This window comes from Anoplopoma fimbria, chromosome 10 (genome assembly GCF_027596085.1).
Source record: "Anoplopoma fimbria isolate UVic2021 breed Golden Eagle Sablefish chromosome 10, Afim_UVic_2022, whole genome shotgun sequence".
In the NCBI taxonomy this organism is placed as follows: domain Eukaryota; kingdom Metazoa; phylum Chordata; class Actinopteri; order Perciformes; family Anoplopomatidae; genus Anoplopoma; species Anoplopoma fimbria.
This window is the reverse complement of record NC_072458.1, coordinates 8,279,270-8,298,277: the sequence shown is the minus strand read 5'-3', so window position 1 is coordinate 8,298,277 and position 19,008 is coordinate 8,279,270. Positions and strand designations below refer to the sequence as shown.

General features: G+C 43.9%; 1 protein-coding gene across 1 annotated transcript in view; it reads right to left on the bottom strand.

Moving 5' to 3' along the window:
• efna3a (ephrin-A3a) overlaps positions 1-19,008 on the bottom strand; it is a 55,953-nt gene that overhangs the window by 9,615 nt on the left and 27,330 nt on the right. The window lies entirely within an intron of this gene.

The window sequence follows — 19,008 nt, the reverse complement described above, 5'->3', positions numbered from 1 at the left end:
TTTCTGATGTATAACTAGAAAAACTTGACACACATTAATAGATTATTTTTTACACTTAAATAGGCAGGATAAGGGATTGTAGGATTTAGTGGCATCTAGTGGTCAGGTTGCAGATCGCATCCAACTGAGTATCATTCTGGTTACAAAACACGACAATTCTTAGTTCCAGGTGATTGTGCAGTAATGTTATGAATGCCATTATGAATAATATATTCAATTTCAATTCAATTTTCAAAATAAATCCCCATAAATCCTACAAACTGTTCCTTGAATTCTTAAGTCCATAAAATATCCGAAAATAGTGAAAACCATCATAAGTTTCCAGAGCTCACAATCTCGGTCAGATCCCGAAAGATATTTCATTTACAAAAAGAGAAAAGCTGCAAATTCTCAACGTAAAAGCAACACAAAGAGGCCTTAGCAACAGAATTTTCCCTCAGCTCGCATTTACACCCTCTTCTCCACCTCCACCCTCTGCATATAACAACCTACATTTCCTCACTAAACGCCTTGTGGCGAGTGCAGAGAACGCTGCTGAGAATGATAATCTGCACTCCTGTCTCCCCCCCTGAGCCAGCTACAAGCCGGGTCAGTGAGGCGGAAGGAGATCCTGTCAGTGGCGATGTATGCCCCGGCCGCAGGGGAACCGGCCTGCACGCGGTACGTATGATGGCCCAAGCTCCCCTGGCAACCGCCGCTGATGGACGACTAGGCTGGTGAGGAAGGCCACTCTGAGGTTGAGCGTTTGAATGTGTGTGTGTGTGTGTGTGTGTGTGTGTGTGTATGCAATGTACACGACAATACAGTAACCCTGAATCAAGGCTCGTCACTGAACAACTGAGATGATAATGTGATATGATTTCGCATTCGGCTGCCACGCTGTGATCTTCACTGTTTGTAATACTAAGCATACTTATTATGTAAATTACACAATCTGTAATTAGACAAAGTAGAAGTCATTAGGAGGGCTCCTGCAGGTGAGCTGACGAGATGGGAATTGTCCTTGGCTGCAGCGATGTGAAACATGCGTCTACTGCCGCTGTAATGACTCGTCTGCACCGCTAGGTGGAGGTATGGTGCTGTCCTGTGTTTTAACAGCAAACCTCCCCACTTTCTGCTCTGCACTTTCTTCCTCTCCTGGTTGTCTTCTCTTTCCTACACATTTTGTGTCACGCACAAACACAAAGGAGCACACACATACACACAACAATCCCTATGTATGCCTTGTTCCTACACACACACACAAACACACACAAACACACACAAAGAAGCTCTCTCTTTAATGCGCACACGTGCTTACCTTACTAGGTCAGGCCTCCAGAGAGATTATTATTCAATTACAAAATGTGGATCAGAAATGTCATAACACCTCTCTCTCTTTCTTTCTCTCTTTTTCCGTCTCGCCATCTTTCTCGCTGTGGCGTTACAACTGTTTTTTGTTCCTGGATCCTCTCCTACACTCCCATCCTCCTTCTCCTTCTCCCTCTCATCCCCTCCCCTTCCCCTTCGTTTACACAGGCAGATGAATATCAGTTCTCTTAACCACTGTTCTTTTTGGGGGCCATCAATCTTATCTGTGCTTTCTATCCCCGCTGCTCAGATGTGAGATGACAGACTTTTGTCTTGCAGTGTTGCGGGAAGAGACAACACAGCTATGCTTCAAAGGGGACTATATTTAGAAAAAGGGGGTTGGTGGTGGAGGAGGGGAGGAAGTTTGAGATGGGAGGGGGGGGACAGGGGTAGATAAAGCGGTACAATGGGTGTGGGATAGAGAGAATGGTAAGCAGATAGAGCGAAGATGAAAGTGGGAGAAAGAGGCTGTGGTGAATATGAAATCACGCCGTGAGGAGAATCCTGCATACGAGTGGCGTGTAAAAAAGTCAGAGAGTGATGCAGTCATTGAGAAATAGGTGAGAGGACGTCGGCGATCCAGAGGAGCTGAATGCAAGGAAAAAAGAGCAGGAGGAAGAGTGTGTTTGAGCAGTCAATGGTATTCATGGACAAAGAGCTGCTGGGTGCTACAGAACAAGAAATGCTGTTAAGATTTTCTCATTTTTTAGTTGACAGATGTGAAATAGATGTACATGAAAGGCTAATGAAATGGACAATTTATTTGGTGCATTCATGTGGCTTGATTGTCCTAGGCTGGGGATGAATCTAGGGCGTTTTTTCTCCAGATGAATCTTTTGATCGTTTTGTCTTTAAAAATGTCATGAACTTCCAGGCCAATAGTGACCTCTTTAAATTGTTATTGGTTTCCAATCGCAGTCCAATAAAACAAAGATCTTCAACTCATAGTGTAGAAGAATGAAAAAAAAAGAATTGAAAATCCTGACATTTGAGCAGCCCATTTGGGATTTGTTTAATAATTAAATAACTTCAATACTTAACAGTAATCAATCATAGAAATCGTTGGAACAAATAGTTTGAGCCTTAGATTAACACGCAACCCTGTTACTTTACTGCTTATTGTTTAGAGCCTCAGCAGACGTAGCTACACAGCAGGAGGATCATTCTTTCCAATCGTAAAGTCAGCGATAGAAGAAGCAAGGGAAGAGAGGAAGGCGAGGAGGAAAAACAACTCTGTAGGAGGATGAGAAGGTAAGATGGTGCAGAAGAGGGGAGAGAGAGAGAGAGAGAGAGAGAGAGCGAGTGAGAGAGAAAAAAGCAGAATACTAAAAAGGGTAGAGTGAGAAGAACGGGCTGGCTGGGTGAGAGCAGTCCCTCTAGGTGGACGCCGTTATATAAGCAGTCCACTTAGTGGCACAAGACAGAGAGGTTGCAGGGCAGGGAGGGGGGGTAGGAGGGAGGAGAGGAGAAACAGTGGAAGGGGGTGAGAGGAGATTTAATAACTTACGGTGGTGGGGGAGGAGGGGGGTGGGTGAGGAAGGGAAAACGCGTTGAATGATGACAACAAAAGAGAGAGAGAGAGAGAGAGGCGCAGAGAGGGAGGCAGAGGCCCAGACAGAGACATAGTGCTCCCCGGGGATGAACATATATATATGTGGTAAAGGTGCATTAAAAAAAGAGCGATGGCTCTCATTCTCTCGTCGTCTCTCTCTTTTTTTATGCGGCCCTCTCCCCCCCTCCCTCTCTCCAACTCTCTTCCTCTCTCTTTCCGCTGTGCATTGTCTCTGCGCCGGTTTTGCTGTCTCATCATCATTTTCCTCTACGAGTGGGAGCGCACAGCTAGTTAGTAAAGGCTGCACAAGCTGGTGAAGACTGCCAGGGGAGGCAAATAGCTCGGGGGGGGGAGAGAGAAAGATAGCACCATTGCACCTTTCACATCTGTGCTAAAAAGAGTCTTTGGAGAATAACTGACGGTATCAATAAATAACAATGGTGAGGTAGCGCTGCAGCTAAAGACACTTAAAAAACATACAGTGGACAGAAACAGAGCATCTCCTACAGTTACAGACAAATCTATAATTCCTGTAGTAAAAAAAATATAATTATAACAAAAGCGAGGCATTATGAGTGGTGTCAAGAATTTTTTGTTTGCTTCACTGAACTGAATACACAAACAAATCCATGTCCTCCATCATTTTTCTGTATAATAACTTTGCTAGATATCATCAAAGCAGAAGAACAAGCGCTCCTGACTTTCAAAGAATATAATAGCAGTGAAATAGTTTTTTTTTGTTTTCCCACTGACGTGAATGGATGTGAGAAGTATAAACCCACCAAGGTATTCTTCAGAGTCTGAAGGTAGTGCTGTTTGTTCTGCTGCTGCTTCGCCCCACATTACTGCCAGAGGCTCCTACTGTTTTCAAAAATCCATTAAAAACAGCTGGAAGACACAAGTTGTTGCTTTTGACAAACATAGTCCAACCTTGCAGTAGAAAAGACAGTAATGGCTTCTGACTGGAGGAAAAAAAAAAACTGTGGGTTTCAACTCAGGAGGGAATTAAAAGTAATACTTCACTCTTAAAAAGATGATTTGTATATCTATAACTCACCTCGAGTTACATTGAATTCTTGAAGAATATTATTTTTTCTCCCAATACTAATTCTGACACAACCTGTGCAGTTAAACAAAGTCTTATTTATCCAGTCGCCTGCTCACTACTTCCCAAACACATGCATTTATGCTGAAACTGGCAGACGTGCTGACTCGTCCATGTGTGTCTGTGCCAAAGTGGTTTAAATAGTACTGTTTCAGCGATAGGTACTGTACATACTGTAAATATTAAAATGACTCCAGTAGTTTCCTTTGCACATATAAGCAACTTTTAGAGGCTTGCTGTTATAAAATACCATCAAAGGTGCCTACTGGGAAATTAAAGAAATAGAACTGTTGAAAAGCGTTTGCATTACTCAAAACTTTAAAAAAAAGTTATTTGGCCAGATATTCCTTCCAAAGATATCAAATATTGGTCCTCCAAATGCATAATTTATGTGCTTGTTGCTTTTCTGTGTCAAAGACAGCAGCATGGAGTCATGATCCAATTTAAAGAATTGACTTTTGCATAAATGATCTTGTTGCCCTACAAACTAACACACCCACCGCAGCAACAGTTAGTAATTACAGTCTAATTAATGGTACAAGGTAGTTTTTTGATGTCTGCATTGTCTGTCATTATCGCTTTCCAAGATGGCTGCCATGAACAAAACGAGTTCATTAAACTTTTTATTAATGCATTTAAGTTAGATCTTGTACTTTACTGGGTACCAGCGTCACTGTCTGCTGATGTTTGCAGAGTTGTAGAAGCTGCTCTCAGTACAGATGAGGTCAGCGTGGCATCATCATTGATGACCTTAAAGACACAGTCTCTGGGGTAATCAACACCAGCCTCGTCAGGAGGATAAACTACCGATGCGCGAAATGGCGTGACTTAAAAACCGTTCACCAATTGTCTGTTTACCACCGGCAGGACTCCTCCAATCGAGTCCCCTGGCGGGGACAAGCTGGGCTCTGCTGTTTTTTCTCTGTACCTCAGCACCAAAACTCATTACTTGTGCACGCACACATGCGCACAAAAGGACACAGACAACCATCAGACATGCATGCGAGCGCACACAAACACACACACACACACACACACACACACACAATCACAACATCTCCTGTGAGTCGTCACTGATTGAGTTAAGGCCGCAATTAACGGCCCGGTTTACAACGTTTCGATCCAAAATGGAAGATTGAAGGGGAAACAAGTGCTGAGCCAGTCTGTGTGAAGAGGCAAACGCTGCAACTCTCTTCTTTTACTATTAGACCACTGGGAGTCATCCGCCAGCTCCCTCCGCAACCTCTGTCCACTCTCACCTCTGAGAAATTGAGGAACATTACCTTTTTTATATTTACCCGTTCCCGTATAAACCTCCCCATGGCTCATTCTCCGGCCTTCCTCCTTTGCTTCCCTCCTAGAAGAATCTCTGCCACATTCCTTTCCTGGCCTTTATCTAATTCAGGGAAGCTTTTGCAATAACGGGCTTTTTAACATTTACAGACACCCGCACCTGGGAGCTATCCCGTACATCTACATCACCTGCAGCATATAGCTCTGCTGGAGAAATTACAAGTCTTGCTCAAGGACACCTTGACAGCAGTTACCTTTTTAAAAGCGGTCACCTTTACAGCAGGCTGGGGCTCACAAAATATTACAGTGAAAATATATGATTTAAATAAATATAATTTGTCATCATAGCCACAGTGAGCTGCACTTTATACTCAGAAATGCTGAAAGAAAGATAATTAAATGAATCACTTTAGTGACTAATGCAGTTGTGTTGATGTGGTGACATTTACACTACATGCCAACAACAATGAGGTGAAAGAACTTCATAAGCGCAGCGCTTAAAGGCTCAACCGCTGCCGTTGTTTGACCACGGAGAAAGTTATGGATTTTTAGCTTTAAAAGTGGTATTTTATTGATCTCCTATAAGTGAATTCTCTTTGCTTTCCTCTCTCGGTGGGAGGTCACAGTGCAGCCTCCGCTAAAGAACAGCATCCAGCTGCTTCGGGGCCACATTCTTGCCGACACAGTGGCTGAGAGATGGATCCTTTCGGTTTAAAGGACGGACTACCTGCTCACTATTCCACGCTGCAGTTCAGTTGCCTGGTGTCTCCGTCTCCCCCGGCCTCGCTCCGGGCGTGCCTTTAGTGAGGTGGGTGGGAAGGGGCTGGAGGGACCCGTTCAGAAATGTAAAGTATGAGCCAATTTATCTGAGGAAAATGCATGAGAGGCGCATGCGGTGTCACGTATTAAGGAACACAGCATTTCTGGCAGCACCCCAGGATTTATGGTCCAAGCTGGTCGGGGGGAGATGATGCAGAGATGAGTCAGGACTCCACACTCAGCTGGTAGTTAAACGGCGTCTGCTACAAACACTCACAACGTTCACAATCTGGGGGTTTACGGGCCCCCCATAGGTCACAAGATGATGAACAAGATAGCAATTCAGAAAGAAAGAGCCTGAAACAAGGACTTCATCTGCCCGTTATTATTATTTTTCTATTATTCAATTCATCCTTTTTGTCTACAAAATTTCCCCAAATTGTGAGAAATCCCTTTCACAATTTTATCACAAATCTGTCTATTATTTCTTTTTTTTCTATTAATCAATTCATCCATTAGTCTACAAAATTTCCCAAAATTGTGAGAAATCCTTATAACAATTTTATCACAAATCTCCTTCAAATTGCTTTGTCTGCCTGGCAGTCTAAAACTTAATTATATTTAATTACCAATTGTACAGAGAACAAACAGAAAATCCTCGCGATTGTTTCTCTACTAAGTGATACAGAAAGTTATTTTGTTACATGTATGCTGAAAGGCATATTTCCTCATATTTCTTTTGGAAATACTGGAAAGTTTTATCACTACAAGCTCTTGAAATAAAATAATATGATAACCGTGGTTGAATCGCTCTCAATGGCAACATTTGAAACGGGGTGGCAGGTAGACGTAGATCTGTTTAAAGGAGTCTGGAGACATCGGACGGATGCAAGGAGCACTTTCTGTTCGCTCGTTGGCTCAACGGGCATCCGTATTTGAATTGTTGCAGTGAGGGAAACAAAACTGATCACGATCACCATAATCACACCATCGCCACAGTGCCAACCCCTGATTAAATCACTTGCAAAGCATTATGGGTTGCTGCCAGCTCATTCAGAGGAAATATGATCCGGCATAAATTCCATTGATAAATCTATGAGGCTTAAACTGCTCCTTACTTTCTAGACATCCGCAGAGGAAGTTTAAATATCAAACAGAAAATATGGATGACAATGTGAATATTAAACCGTGGCTCTCCTCCAACTAGACTCTGCATAAAATAAATGTAATACTGGCCATTTTTTTTATTCCTTTAATTACAGTGAAATGTTTCCAAGGACCACTTGGGAATGCTTTACTGGCTGTAGTTGGCCCCCGTTCTTTGGGTTCTGCATCGGTGTGGCAATTTGGACTGGCAGCAACACAGCTAACACTTTACTGAGCACTCGTATCCAGCAATTAAACTCCAGATCTTCATGGCTATGGTTCATTTTAATGCAACTAGGATTTTGAGTGGCTAAAATATATCGACATAGTCCTTGCAATGTCCAAAAATATAGTCACGTAGCTATTTTGATTATAAAAACAGGAATGACAGACACACACACAGAAAAGAGGGAAAAGACAATGGGAACCCCTCTTCTCCTAATGACAGGAAATCTTCAGAGGTATCACAAGGTGATGTCAGACCGCGGTCACGACCAGTCTTGAGATGTCGTCCGTCCCCCTGAGCTCGTGGTGTGATTAGGCTGTATATCCTTCGACAAGCCGTGATAACAAGGGTCCACCTCTCTCAAGGTGAGGCTCTAATTGTACCTTACTTTTAAAGGCTCCATCTCCCACATCTGCTCCATCTGTGAGCTCTCTGCTCATTTACTGTCTCACATACAGCCTCCTCCGGCTTCTGGCTCTGTATTTGTCCAGCTTCCTTAGATCACAAAGAGCTCGACTCATTCTCCACGCTCCTTCATCCAACACAGCCTGTTCTATCGCAAAGGTCCAGCATTCATACATGGATAATGGACCGTACCAACCCGGTTTACGCCAAACAAGATTGAATTAGATGTGTTCTGATTCCCTAAATCCAACAGGATGGAGAGGTTACTATTTTTAAGCACAACATGTCTACGTTTTTCATCACTTTTTGTCTTTTTTGCAGATGAAATCAGTATCATTTTCGTGAAAATAAAGGTAATTTCAAACCATATTTGATACAATCTGAGTAGGGGTGTAAATCGTTGGGTATCTCCACGATTCAACTCTATTTTGAATTTCTGTGTCACGATTCGATTCAAAATCGATCCTCGATTCAATATACAGGGGTGCTAATTCAAGAAGCCTTTTTTTTCTCGTAAATTAGCCAATTTAAAAAATAAATAGATTTTTCAACAAATCAACCCATAATCCTTGACACAACTCTGATTTAGTGGTTAGGATTGAATCTCATTTCTTACATTAATTGATGTAAGCTGAAATGACACTGAAGCTGGACAATCAACATAAACCATTAATATCTTTTCACTTGGAATTGATTCTGACCGGAGGTGTGGACACATTGTGGCAATCAAAGCCAAATGCAGCCCCCTTTTTATCACCTGCGAGAACACACCAGTTTCTATTTAGTCTGCAGTGTGCTGCCGCTCAAATGTAAAGGGTGCAGGCCTCAGAGAGAGAGACAGCGTCAGACACACAGGGAGAGAGACAGAAAGCGAGATAGCAGAAGGGGCTGCGACACACAAAAGAAGCTCTCGTCAAGATGAATTCTCCACAGCACACGTCTTCGGCGAGGGTGCCAGGCTCTCCCGCTGGCCCGCCGTGGCCATGTCCAAAAACAAAGTGCTTATCTCGCCCATCTCCAACTGTCTGGCCACTGACAGAGAAAAAGGAGGGCCCACAGGTTCACAAACACACATCCGCTTAGTATTCATGGACCTAAAGAATAACACTTTCAGCATCCAAACCAGCGTAAAACTGAACCCGAAATAACCACAACATATGAAAAAATATCAATAAAACATGACACAAACGTAAATCCACAGAGATGCTTGTGCGCCATGAGACAACTCAGCCACTTCTATAATTTCTGTAATGTGCGGTATGCACAACCGCAGTAGGGTGTAACCCTCAGTGTTAAAGCCCCTGGTCTGGGCTGCCACACATATCCCTCTCAGTTGGAACGAGGGGAGAGAGGAAAGAGAACAAAGACAGGAGGGAGGTAGAGGGGGAGAGAAAGATGAAGGAAAGTAGTTCTGGGTCAGATTAAGTCTGGACGATATTCAGCCAGCGCCAACCTAATGTGGAGCGCCAAGTAGAATAATCTGCTCTTTTATCTCCAAGCCATGGCAACCGCATGGCTTCATGTAGGTACGCAGACCCCCCTTAGGACCACCAAACACACTCGCTCACGCACTTTGAGAAACGTCAAAGCAAAATGAACACACTCCCCTATGACTGAGGCCAAATACCATCAACTAGCACACAACGTTAAAGAACTAAACACCCTCACATTACGTCATTTCCCAGCTTGTGATTTCCCCCCCGAACGCACCGAACATACAGAAGCACAAATGCGCAAACACTTCGGAGCGGGCCTCCATAAATAATTCACCCACTTTCTTAAAATAACCCAGCGCCCTTTTAAAATATATCCTCTTTTTCTTTGTGCAAACAAGCCTCCAGCTCGCACAGCAGAGTGGTCACGGAGTAATTATTTACACGTTCCACCAGAGAGCACTGATAAGAGGCCCGAACGCAAGGAGAGAAAGAGCTACTGGAGAGGGGGGAGGTTAAGGGGTGACTGCTCAGGTAGCATGTCGATCTGTGGCCCATTAGCAGGTGATGCTAGGCAGGCATGTTTAAAGCAGCTCCCTAGGTACGACCAACCTTTCTATCTGAATAATTGACTGACCGCAGCCAACGTTTGCTCGCTCCTCTCTTTCTCCTCTGCGTCAACCGGCGCAGTTCTTCTCCTTCTTTTGTTATTTTCCCCCACCCTTTAACTTCCCATCTCCCTGTCTTTTGTGTTTTCTTTCATACTTCCTTCACCTCCCGCTATATCTTCCCTCAATCTTCCATCACTCTCCGTCTCCCGAGGCTCTGGGTTGTGAAGGTTGCCGGTACATATAGGCACTTATGTAAGCGAGGAGATAAAGAGGGGAGCATTCTGAAAGCGTTTCCGTGTGAGACATCCCTGCAGAGGCGAGGCATCTTTCAGCGTGTTTACTTCGTCAGGACAGTTTCTAGCACCCTGCAGCTCGGAGGACTGGATGCTGAAATGCAACGTGTTTTTGTACCGTTTTTTTTTCTGTTTAAGCTCTTCCGATTGATTGAGAGAAGATTTGAGTGGACGGTTGAGAGCATTGAGCGCTGAGCAGGCTCCGATGAGAAAGGCCTGGAAGACAGAGAGAAGGATGGAGGGAGGTTGTTTCACCACACAATGATACACGAGGAAACCCCACTCTCTCTGTAGCCACAATGCCTCCTCCTGAATATGGAAATCCCCTTTTCTGGAACAAATTTGTGATGAGGTACAATACATTATCCTGAGGAGTCAAATCAAATTCAAACACACCCCCCTTCCCACCTGCCTCTGTTCGATATGCGGCACAGCATCTGGCCGGGCGCCGTTAATGAATGCCGCCTCATGCCATCTCCTAATGGAATTGCCTTGTCTCAGAGTTCACTGCTGTGACACCGGCTCAGCAGTGGCGAAAAGATTACTAGAAAGATTAAAGGACAGAATAAACCAGATGCTGCGCATGACAGGCAGCGAGGCCCCCAGATCACACATTAGATAATTGGTGTAAAAAAAAAAAAAGAAGAAAGAAATGTCCCTCCAGTTCCTCTCCTCTGTTTCCTTGCCGAGGTTTGGAAATGGTGGGCAGCGGATCCCAGCCTGGCGTGCTGTCACACCTCCGCAGTGAAAACTGTTTGAAGAGGTTGGAACAAAGCCTGTATGGTGTATGTTATGTCTGTGTGAAGAATGTTGCCTTTGTGGACCCAGTGATGAGCCTAAATCCAATGGCATAGTTACGCAGCTGGTTAGATTTGGGAACAATGCAGCGTTGATCGTACTGACATACACAGACAAGGCTAAGATTCACACAAAGACGAGCACACACACTTCCTTCCTCGCTCCAAAACAAACACCCGCTCACTCCACTACACATGCACGTTTCTCTCCTTCATTTTTTTCTCCACTTTGCTTCACTCTACGCTATCTTTCTATCTCCCTACAACGTGTAGTTATCTCTCACTCCATCTCTTCCCCTCTCGGAGCAACCCAGCGATGGGCTTGTGCCCTGTCATAATTCATGGAGTTGTTCTTATGGCTTAGGCAGCCATGTCGGATGTGAATCTGTGTGCCTCAAAGGCTCACCCAGCCTACACCGCCTCAGCCAGGAGGGTTACAGCTCAAGATGCTGTGCTCAGGTACCATACAACACTAAATAAAGTAAATTTGGGATGCTTTAATGCAGCTGACAATAGGGCTGGGCACAAATAGAAATCCTTTCATGTATCATCCTATTGTTCAAAAAAAAAATAATTGTGAGTTTGTTGCATTGTGCAGGTTGTAATATAAAAATCACTGAAAAATATTAGTAGTAAAATAGTGCAGTTTGTATGCAACACATATTAAGAGCCTAATAGTTTGAACTTCACCATGGATAGTTTCTTTGTTATTTGATATGCATTCATTGTATTGTGATATATATTAGATTTTTAAATATCTATTAAACCTGCATCAATTGTGTTTTTGGTCACTTTGGGGCAGCATTACAAGCTTTAAACACAATAACTTATTGTCACCTTACACATTTTTGTGGCGAACATATCAGCAAACAGTGGCTTTTATAGCATATACAGAGCAACTTTGGCAATCATTTGAAGTTTCTGGCAATCTGGCTAATTCAAAATTCACTCTTGTTTTTTCCTCCGTTTTGGTCTCCACCATCTCCTGAAAGAATATCATTTTTTCTTTGCTTTCTGCTAAATGTTCGATTGTAACAAACCATTCGTAAAATGTGTCTTTCCATGTTTGTTTAAGCCTTTTTGCTGAAAACAGCTGCCACCAGAAATAATGGTAATTATACTGGGTAGACTTAACAAACACTGGCTGTTCATCAATAGCAGCAAGCCCTGTGACGTTACACGTATCCTTTGTAGTACAAAATAATAATGGTAAGAGCAGCTCTAAATATCCCAATATTGATTTCAACCATATTGACAACAACTTATCTAACAATACCCGTCTATATTCTGTACCAAATTGATGCCGTCGGAACAAAACATTCACAGAAATATATATTTTTTTATCAGAGATATGTGCGTGCAAGTCCATGCAGATGAAAAAAGCACACACATTTTCAAATAATGAAACACCATGACACACTCAATGTGCTCTGGAGGTAAAGTGACAGATTTGATCGGTCACTTGATTGGAAGCTGAATTAAGCTGCAGGGCGTTTGGTTCTCGCTGTGCCGATCTGTGGGGAAAATGGTCCATGTGGCAGGAAAACAAAGGACGAGAGTCTCTGCTAAACAGGCAGCTGAGTTGGTGAGTGTGTTTAATGTGCGCTGTATACCATATACACAAAATCGCACACAAACACACAGATGAACAGATGTATTTGCCTGTGTACAATCCCATTAAACACACAGACACCTCCACTGCTAAGCAGTCACAGCTGGGCTTCTCTTTCCTCACACAACCAGCCCAGATGAGTGGCAGCTTTACGGACACGTTCAGAAACCCACAAAAACACACTCACAGAAACACACACATTAAAGTCACGCTCTCACACACACATACACAGCACCACCCCGACAGAATGAAAAGGAGACTCGTTAGCCACTTTAATCAATGTTAATCACTGCAGACTCGCCTCACTGTCAAGACTGCGACAATGTCTGTCTGCGAAGGAAAGGGAAGGGAACGAGAGACGGAGCACAACAAGACGGAGGGAGAGAAACACAGACAGACTGGTTGGAGCAGGGCGGGGAGTGGAGTGCAAAAAAATGTGAAATGTGGTATCCAAAAATATACACTGCCCATGGAGCGCTGAACCCATTGCAGTTTTCATGTACTTTATCTTGTTTTTCAAGGTCTGTTTCTTGGGTCTGTGTGGCTGGGCCTCTGTGGGAGACGTGGACGGGCCAGGCTCGCGCCAACGGGGTTTAATTTCAGCCGGAGGGTGTGGGTGGGTGGGTGGGTGGGGGGCAGGAGGACGGAGAGGGAGGGGATAGAGGGCACAGGGAAGTGAGGATGCGAGCGGTAGCCGGGCAGAAAGATAGAGAATAAGGATAGGAAAAGAAGAGATGAAGGAATATAGAGGTGAAGATAAGAATTGAGTCGAACGGGGGAAGGAGGAGGGGGAGGGGGGAGCGTGCCCAGGCATGGAGATAGCGGAGAGGTGAAACGCTTTAAGCGAGCCAGAAGAAAGGGGATGCAGAGACGGAGGCTGCAAAGGAGGGAAAATTGAAAGATGAGAGCAGAGATTATTAAGAAAAGATGTGTAATGCATAAATAGCTTGTGACAAAGGGAATGGAGCCGCTGAATGTTGGGGGGGAGGGAAAAAAACACATTGTTTTGAAGTTGGACCGGCGGAGGCCAAGGTGAAGGGAGACTGGCGGGGAGGAGGGAGGGAGGGAGGGAGACGGCAGATTGGGGGCAGAAAGTAACACACAGATTGTGTTTATCAATATGTAACACAAATGTGGCTGTTATGAAATGGGCTTTGGCCTTCACGGTTTTTAACCAAAACTTCTGTGCAAAGCTAAGCCGTTGTGCCGCCATCCGACGGGGGCACAGACTGAATAGTAATGTCTGCGAGCGGTGATTAGAATTTCAGATAGAGACCGGCAGGCCGCTCTGCCATGATGCCTGGGCCTAATGCAGCCGGCCTGTGAAGCGAGGCATACAGGAGCTCTGAATGTGACCTTATGTGTGTAAAGATAGAATACTCCTAACAGCCTAATGTACTGTACTGAGCTGTGTGTGTGTGTGTGTGTGTGTGTGTGTGTGTGTGTTTAAAGCTTTGCATTCATATGTGCTGAAGCATGACAGAGCAAGGCGATCCGATCGTATTTAATATGCACAAATGAAAGCGTAAACACATGCTGCTCAGAGCCGCAAAGCAAACATATGTGGTTGACCTGGTGCGTGGGTCACACTGACAGGCTTCACATCATATTAAAGCACAAACAGACAACTGACACACACTTCACATGCCGTTTCCCTAAAGTGTGTCCGTCTGAAGTTGACGGGTGGAGGTGGGCAGGTATGAGCGGGTGGAGGGGAGGGAGAGGGGAGCGTTGTCGGGGGTAGAGATGACAGGACGGAGCAGATGGAGGGGGCAGAGATCAGGAGAGGTGGAACAAGAGAGGGGGAGAGGGGAAGAGGGGAAGAAAGAGAGGGATGCAGAGATGGAGAAGAAAACTCAAACAGAGAAAGAAAGACAGAGGGAAAAAGAGAGAGATAAGAGGATAACTCCTCCCTCCCTCCCTCCCTCCCTCCCTGTCAGTCTTTATGATCGTCTCATCGGCGTCTTCTCTCCATCAGCGACTCGGTAACCTTCAGCACAAAACCCAAGTAGAGATGATGAATTGAGACGGAGAGCAGAGAAAGGACGGAGATTAGCAAACACGGACGGATGATGAAAAATGACAAACAGAGAGAGAGAGAGAGAAAGAGAGAGAGAGAGAGAGAGAGAGAGAGAAAGAGAGGGAGAGGAGGAGGTGGTGGTTGAGGCGTTTGAGGAGGAGAAAGTAAAAGTGGAGGGAGGAAAGGTGACATTGGGGGGAGGAGCGTGGAGGGGAGCGAGCCGCTGGCTTTTAGCTGGAGGACGGCTACAGGATGACATTAGAAGAACGCACTTTGGCTGCTCCTGCTGGGAGGTTCTGCGCACGCACACACACACTGACACACACACACACTGACACACACACACACACACACACACACACACACACACACACACACACACACACACACACACACACACACACACTATAATACATGAGCACACACAAAAGAGGCAGGCGGATAAACAGACACATGGACAGACAGCTCTGTAAACACGTAAACACGATAAACAGACACATGGACACACACACAAACACACACACACACACACACACACACACACACACACACACACACACACACACACACACAGGTAAAAATAAGCACCTAACCCGTGCTGCATACTTATTCCTCCTAACCTGTGGGGAGCCTGCCTCCCCTCCCCTCCCATCCCTCCCCTCCACCTCTAGTCTAGTTTGTGCGCTGGCCTGATAACCTTCATGGCAACTGGGCTAAACACACAATCAGGGTGACGGGTCTGCCTACCTGCAAAAACAATGATAACTTTGTTCTGGGGGGGGGCTTCAGAGGCTGCTGCCAACGAGTTACAATACTGATGCAATTTTTAGCACCAAAATTGGAGTGTTTGACACGTTGTAATTTAAGCCAAATGAGCGTTATCACGTTGAAACAGAGCCGTATTTTTACGACAGGGAGGATATTACTTATTGCTTACGTTAGACGTATAAATCTGCTGGCTAATATATTTCGACTGATACTGGCCTTTAATTAAAAATCTGATGTCAGCCTGTCTGTGTTGTAAAATTAAATAATGGGGTCTCGTCCCTCCATGGACACTAAAAAACAGACCGTAAAACCAGAAATGACATTTATTTTATTTTCAGTTTTTATGTAACCGTGTGGTAGTTCAATATATTTTGGTGAATTCATTTTTCATTTAAAAGCAGTATTGTATCCCAGACTTTTCCATGCTCTTGAATGAACTTCCAGAGTCCTGCCAGTTCCAAATCACTTTCATTCGCTGATTATTTTAAGTTTTAAGCAGCAGGAGGTTGAAAGTGACTGATTGCAATTACAATCATCACTGCAGCAAATTCACTTTGTGAAACAAAACAATGATTTTACCTTCACCTGAGTAAAAGCTTTTTGTACTCGTTCCACCTCTGTTTAGTGGGGAGGTGAAGAGCATATGGTTAAAGTCACTGAAAATGGCATGAAAAATAAATAAATGAATTAATAAAAGAGCTAACTATCAGCACAAATAAAAAGCATCAACAGCTTCTATTAAAATGAGTCACTTCACCTTTTCTTTTAATTGAACATAATAAAAGTGCAATGGAATAGACATCATTAAGTGACATCTGAGCCGTTTATTGTTCTGTGCAGAATCCTCACACGGCAAACAAAAAAACAAGTGTGATAATCAGAGTCATTTATCGAGCAAAAGGCTTGAAGCAGAAAACTGGAACCAGGAAACGTTTTACTGGTTAACAGAAAAACAGTGGCCGTCCAAACCTCAAAGCCTGCCTCCCAACAGGATATGAAAGTGTACTTTATGTTCTTAAGAATAAAGGACAGTAAGCAACTACACAAGTAGGAAGAACAGCACAACCTGAATTTGTAAGGGAAAAACAAGAGAGGACAGAAGAGACGGTGAGGAGAAGAAAAGGGTGGTGGTGGAGGGAAGAAAAGCAACCTAATGAAAGGAGGGATGACTCATTCAGGGATGAAAAGAGCATTACAGTCCTTTTTTCCAAATTGCCCCCATTCTCACATGTGGCACCTCGAACACGCACACACACCGACGACTAAGCGCCCTTTACCTCTCCCTCGGAGCGAGGCATAAACGAGTGGAGTGACAGACACAGAGAGACGAAGGTCCCCCCCCCCCCCCCCCTACCTCCCCAGAGAGGGGGAGCGCACTCATCCGTGCTGATCTTAAAACAACAACCCCCCCCCCCCCCCCCCCCCCTTTGCTTGCTCTCTTTTTCACTCTCCCTCTCAATCCTTGCCTCCATCTCAACCTCCCTCACGGCCTCTGTCCTTAGTCTCCTCACATCTCTCGACCCGCCCCTCCCACTTCATCACCTCATCTCCCGTTCGTTTTCATTAAGCAGCTCCTTATTCACCGTCTCCTTTCTTGTTTGTCTGTTTGACGCTCGGTGTTGGGTTGTTGTTTGCTCTTGTTCTCGCTGCAGTTCTCAGCCCCTCATCAGTAATCGTTGCCCTATCAAACATTCATTTCTCACTCTGTTTCATCCGTTTGATCACATTTTCATGTCACCCTTTATGTCTCATAAATACTAAAGAAGGATCTCTGACCCTGCTCTAGTTTCTGGCACAATCAGTGCCTCTCTTCTCCTTACTCACTCCTTTCTGGAGCCGAAGAAAAATATATAACTGCTATGCAAAAAAAGAGCAATATTTCAATTTAAATGTATATTTCATTACACACCAAGCCTGTGTTCCTGTAGAATACGTAGAATAAAGAAAATGCATTTGTATCGTGCATTATCATTTAACATACTGCATCTTGTATGAAGTATCAAACATGAAGATAGTATAATACTGTAGTTGCTGTTGCTGATGTCCTTACTTATTTTTAAAGCCATACTGAGAAAAAGAGGTTGAAAACTGCAAGAACTAGTAAGTGGACCTTTGACATTATTATTTTGTCACATATATTGGTCAAACAATAACCATAAACAAGTTTTCTATGTAAAAAAGACACATTTCTAAAGATATAGCATGAAGATATGTTTTATTTATACGAAGTTGACCACTGATGTTTAGGTACAGCGTCTGACTGACAACCCATAATAGCACGTTTGACAGCTCTGATGTCACTGCTTGACTTAATGTTAGCTTGAGATGTGACAGCATGAGCTGCTTCACAGTCCTGAATCCGGGAGGTCAGCTGTTAAAAAAGTGGTATGATAAGCTTTTAATGAACCACTGAAAATAACATCTTTGATTATAAAAAAAACTCTTCTTATGAAACATAAATGATGTGGACCTGGACCATTGTGGCAGTAGGTTAATACAGATTCTAATAACTGTTGGATCAAGCACAAACCCTCTCATAGTCCACATACTGCATAGATCCCTCCTAAATTCCAAAGATTAATAAAAAACCATCTCACCTGTGCGCCAAAAATGTAAAATCTTGGTAAGAATGTGAAAAATATTTTCTTATTATCCTTCAACTGACTGTTCGAGACACATTGTGTCATCCATTAGACCTGTTCTCACAGCACAGATTATGACTCGTCATAGTAGGACAAGCACAGGTGTTACTAATAACATTAACGAGGGCTCTGTTGCATTCACTGTCCCATTAAGCCACAACAGTAAACCAGCATGCACAAAAATTATGAAACCCAAGCAGTTAAATGGAATCATAAATTTTAATATTTGCACCTGTGCTTTTTCTACAGTGACATGTCAAAGTGTCTTCAGTATATATATATATATATATAAAAAAAAGATCTATAAATAGATATACAGCAAAAAACAGTTTGAGTCTCCATAACTCTGTCCGCCAGCTGTCCGCCGTTTACACCCGATGACTAACGAGCTCGCTGCTAGCTTGCTGTCTGAAACTGACACGGGATGATCAGTGAAATTGTTTATCTCAAGGAAGTTGCCAACTCTATATTTTTCTGTCAAAATGAAATGTTTCTTCCTTTTGGACACGAGCACGCACGGAGCATAATAACAAGACGACGGCCAAGAATAGTAATTTGGTCAGCCCATTGACGTCAATTAGCCACAGCTGAAGAACTTCGCCATCAACTGTTGTCGTTATTGTTTGGGAGAGTGAATGGATGCCAAGTGAAACTTTGACCGCTTGCAGCTTGTTAAGACACTGTTATTTATGTGAGGTTGTATTTTGAATCTAAAAACACTCCCTCAAAAATTGCACTTTAAGAACCATTAGTGGTTCAGCTGTGCTCCCTAACTACAGTATCTTGCAATCTTTTTCTCCCTTTACCCTCCTCCCACCTCTTCGCTCATGCTGCCCCTATTCCACTTAAGAATCAATTTGGGACAGAGGTGCTCTGCCGCCGCCCTTAGTTTTTCATTGTTTTCCAGTCCACATTTAAAAGGGTACACAGGCAATCTCCACAAGCCCGATTCCCATCTACCCAGTGAGGGAGCTTTTCTCTCTCCGCTCCATGACA